The sequence below is a fragment of the Tuber melanosporum genome (genome assembly GCF_000151645.1).
Source record: "Tuber melanosporum whole genome shotgun sequence assembly, scaffold_56, strain Mel28".
Lineage (NCBI taxonomy): Eukaryota > Fungi > Ascomycota > Pezizomycetes > Pezizales > Tuberaceae > Tuber > Tuber melanosporum.
Window position 1 is genome coordinate 241720 of NW_003299102.1, and position 4795 is coordinate 246514.

The following is a 4795-nucleotide window of genomic DNA, read 5'->3' on the forward strand; positions in this document are numbered from 1 at the left end:
CGCGGTTCGTGACCTTGGCCAGAAGTTTAGCTTGCTGATCGGGTGAGTCGAGAAGCAAGTACCGCGCCAAATTGTCCATGTCGATCTGCGGTAGAGCACAAGACCCATCGTCACTAGACCTCCCGTCCCCGATGCAATCGAGGCAGGAGTCCAGAAATTGCGGGATGGTCGGTATGAAGATGGGGAAAGTGATGGGCTGGTCCCCAGCAAACTTGATATTGCCATCCGTAATTAGATATGGCCTGACACTCCTGTCCGAGCTGTCGGGGTGAAATTCCGACTCCACCAGTACGCTGTTGCGGTTAACGACATGCGGGACTTGTATTTTCTTCGTATCGACCGCCAGGCTGCAGGAGTCCTCGTCGCAGAGGCTAAGGAACCAGTTATCATCGGACCTCTTTAATTTCCGCGCGGACCGATGCTCAACCGCGTGGAATTCCAAATCGAGCTCGTCCGTGCCGGATTCGTCGACCTCTCGCCACTCACCGGTCTGGATAAAGGCTTGGTGTATCGAGACCAGTTGAGTCGTTCGCACAAGGATATCAATGGTCTGATAAGAAAAGGTTAGCCACGGGAACTAGATTACCGGGACGGTAGGGAGCGGGTCATATACATACATATCCGGTGTAGGCTGGAACCCCCATCCACCTTAGCGCATATTTTCCCACCATGACGAACGGGTGGTCGTGCGAGTTCAGAACCGAAAAAACAGAGTTGAGCGAAGCGGGACTTTGTGACCAAGCTCGAGCCATTCCGCTGTAAAATAAAGATCGGTGTTCTTGGTGATGACGGGATTTGAAAATTTTGATAGCCAAAGATCTAGTAGTTATATAGTGGTGGTAGCGCGGTAGCGGTGCGATAGCGGTGTCGGGGGTGATGTGGTATCAGACTAGAAGTGATGTCCGGATAAGGTAAATAAACGGCTACGAGGCTGACCAGGGCGACTTAGCCGCACATCAATCTGGCTAACCGCGGTCGCGCGGTAAGGTAAAATGCCTCCCCAAATAACGGCAATATCATAGTGGAACCGGCCCCGGTCGGGTATTCTGTCTTTGCCGCCCGGTTCTATGCGCCTCTTAAAATCTTTATTATGGATAGACATTCGAGCTTTCTATAGCGCTCATCAGAAATCTAATTTTTTTTTCAAATTCTATGCTCTCCGACCGTCAACATTATTGAAGAAAAAAGATCTGTTTATTATTACCCCTTATCTTCTCCATAAGGGGAATGTTTTTTTTTTTCAACCATAACGTTGCCATGCAGGACGTGCGGAACCCGAAAATTCAATTTCTGATGCCTCTTCTGCACCGCTTGAACCATGTATCAGCGTGACGGGAAAAAAAAAAGAATATTATCCCAGGTCCATAAGGTGTGATAACGAAGCTATACCTCGCGCTATTAGGCGCGAATACTAGAGAAGATCCAGGCTGTCCAGCTAGCCAGTGGAGGATGTTTCCCAATGTAGACGCGAGATCTCGGGAAGGGAAATGTAAAGCCGACACCGACGCGATAGGACTCAAGCCGGAACTCTGTTGGGCGAGAAGATATCGGGTTTGAGGGAACAGCCTCGCGCTGAGACGAATGCGAGAACCGCATCCTCTCGGAAACCACCGAAGTGCGGGTCAGTGGTGGCCCCCGGCATACCAGCTCTGTGACTGTCTCTGGGGGGGTATTAGTGCGTGCGGGATCTCCTGGCTAGGTGGATATCATATCATGCCATCGGATTCTACTGTATCTGCTTTTAGGGCCCGTTCGGAAACCTGCAAGTGCGTCCCATATAAAAGCGCTTGTTCTTCCGTGATGAAAAAAGCCATTTGTGTTTGGCAATGGGACACACCGGTTGTGCCCAAACAGTCTCTTATATGCAGCAAGTAATTACCCATATGTGAAACACATAGTGCAAGAGGTCCTGGAAACAACTGATGGAGGAAAGAATATACATTGTAGCCGCTTAAAAACTCTTGACGTAATGCTCAGGGGGAAATAATTCTCACCAGGATGCAGGCATAATCTTAAAAGCCTGCGCACACTCATGAGTATTGCTTTGCGCTGTTGAAAATGGTTTAGCATTTGTTTCTTCTCATCGGTGGCCTATGAAACTATTTTTCAACATCACCGAACACTTAGTTCATTGGGGAAGAAAGGAAAATGAACCCCCATTAATAAAGTGGTAATCTTGGCGAAGACTGATAGACTGTTTGAAGGAACTTTGATGGTCGAAGTTGTGTTGATAAGAATCAATAGAGTGGTATGGCTGATCGGGAAACACTAGCAGGTGCAAAGAATTTCCCCTACTTAGTGAATTGTATTGTTGAGTCGGCACTTTTGTTCTGGAATCATGTCTTGTTCAATTCTCCATGCTCCCTCAGCGCGGCCAACCTGAATCTTCCTGATCTCTCTCTCTCCGTTTTCTTTCCCTTCCAGCGTTGTTAGCCCGAATACCATTGGCTTTAGTGACGCCTTCCCCCTACCCAAGCAACCCGAATGTTCTCCATGGCTTTTATAGATGTCTTCGGTATAAAAAGCTTTTGAACTTCTTCCTTTTTATCTTCCACTGCTTGTCCTACTTTATCTCTAAATACAAAGGACGATATCGTGCCATTTTTCTAACAACTCGCAGTACCATCCATATCAGTTATTCTCCTGCTTTCAACACCACCACTCTGCCCACCGTTTGCCCCACCGCTCTCTTCACCGCTTTCCCAAATATTATACACCGCTTCTTAGTACCAATTTTACCAAGTTCAAAACTCCTGGTCCCTGGTGGAAATTTCGGGCATCTTCCATATTTGACAAAGTAGAATAGTTTGAGCACCGTGATCAACCAACAGCTTGTCCACCGTAACAGCACTCCAGCCCCCTGCCCCCGCCCTCCTTCCTAACGAGTGCCTCCTCAACTGTCTTGTCAGAGCAACCCCTCAACACACCTAGGTAGATGCGCCCGAACGATCTCCTCGCGTTTGACGAGGTAATTCTTAGCCAGCATGCAAATCGCGCGAATTTCCCCCGCCTCTTGCTCATTAGGGGCGATTTCTTGTCTCAGAAATGTGGTAATGATGCGTGCGTGAATCATGCCATAGAGCCACTCCTCGGTTGTAACCATTCCAGGTCTCGTCACAGCGGGACCCGTATATGGCCTCGAGTCGGGCTCCTGGCCGGTATAGTCCAACCCGACTCACGGAAGCATTTTCAGGGACGTCCGGGCCGGACTAAGGTGAACAGGCTATTTAGATGAAAATCAAGCCCGGCTTGCCACTAGTCAACCCCAACGGCCGGTATAGTCCATCCGGGACCAAGGGGGGGCTTTTTCGGGGACGTCCCGGCTGTGCCGAGGAGAATAGACTTTCTAGTGGAAAATCGAGCCTGGATTGCCCTAGTGAACCCAAGCGGTCGGTATCGTATAGTCCGGCCGGACTCATGGTGGCTTTTCCAAGGACGTCCTGGCCGGAATATGGGGAGAATCGGCCCCCCTTAGGTAAAAACTGGCTCGGCCTAGGTCATCTGCCGGCACAGGCTTCAAGGGATCGCTTGAGTCTCATTACTAGAAAGTGTTCAAAGTTATTTATGAGGGGGTTACTCGGCACCTAGAAACTGCCCGGCACCCGGAAACGGCTCGGCATCTGGCAACGGCTCGGCATCGCAACCAAGGAAAAACAAGAATGTTTGATTATGACACTATACCTACATAAATAATAATGCCACGACTTTGAAAATTGGCTATGGTACTTCGAAATTTGGCCCATGACAATATCTATTTCTTCCTTTATCGCAAATAATACTCCAATATGTATAATAGCTTCATGAATGCTTGTTTGTGATATTGTTTTATTCTAAAGTAAAGAAATTAAAAAAAGCATCGTGAGAATCCCTCTTAGAATAAACTGCATGATACATATTATTCATCTTATATATTTTAGGCTAGCTTTGAGATTGATTGATAGCTAAGCCAAAAGAGAAAAAGACTTGTTGTACAAGATAAACAACCAAAACGGCTATTTATAATAAGCTTACTTGAGAATGTAAACCGTATCTACTCATTGCATAAGCCTATAACTCTTATACCTTGGAATATCTTGCGCATCAGTAATGTAGGTAGATATATGCAACCTCAAGATACATGTGTTAGTTCTCCACATTTTATTGCTTTGTTACTGTAAGGTGATATATATAAATATATCATTCCCCAGCTTTGACCCGGTAAGCCACTCTCTTGCGACAAGAATCACAACAGTCATGTCTGGCCTCCCGATATTCGTCAGTCTGTTGAAAACGTTTTATACAATTTGGGCTGTCGCTTGTAGTCATTTCCAACCTGAACTATTATACTTTCCCCATGATTTCATATATTCTGCTGCCTAAATATCCTCGTCACCGATAGGATAAATTATTATCGTAATCACTCAGACCGTTTCGCCAATCAGAGGTTTGAATCCAAAAACCGTACAGCCAGTAAAGCTATTCATTTTGATACTCTTGACTTGGCTTTCGCCAGGGTCCGACCCGACTTAGGAGTCTGCTCACAATGTCGACCCGACCAACCCAGGCTAACAAAAATCGCGGCCGGAGGAGGCGGACTGTTCTTCCGGAATTGGTCGGCGGTTCTGTCAGCAGTTCCGGATCCGTGTCATCGGATAGTCTGAGTTAGGATACAGCCCATCCCAGGTATGATACTAGTCTGTGGAGTCGGTAGCGACATTGAGCCCGGAAATCCGAGGCCTGAGCCGTCTTCGGGGCTTGAGTTGGCGGAGAGTGAGTGGATGCGAGAGGCAGACCGGCTGCATCACAGTTGGAAAGG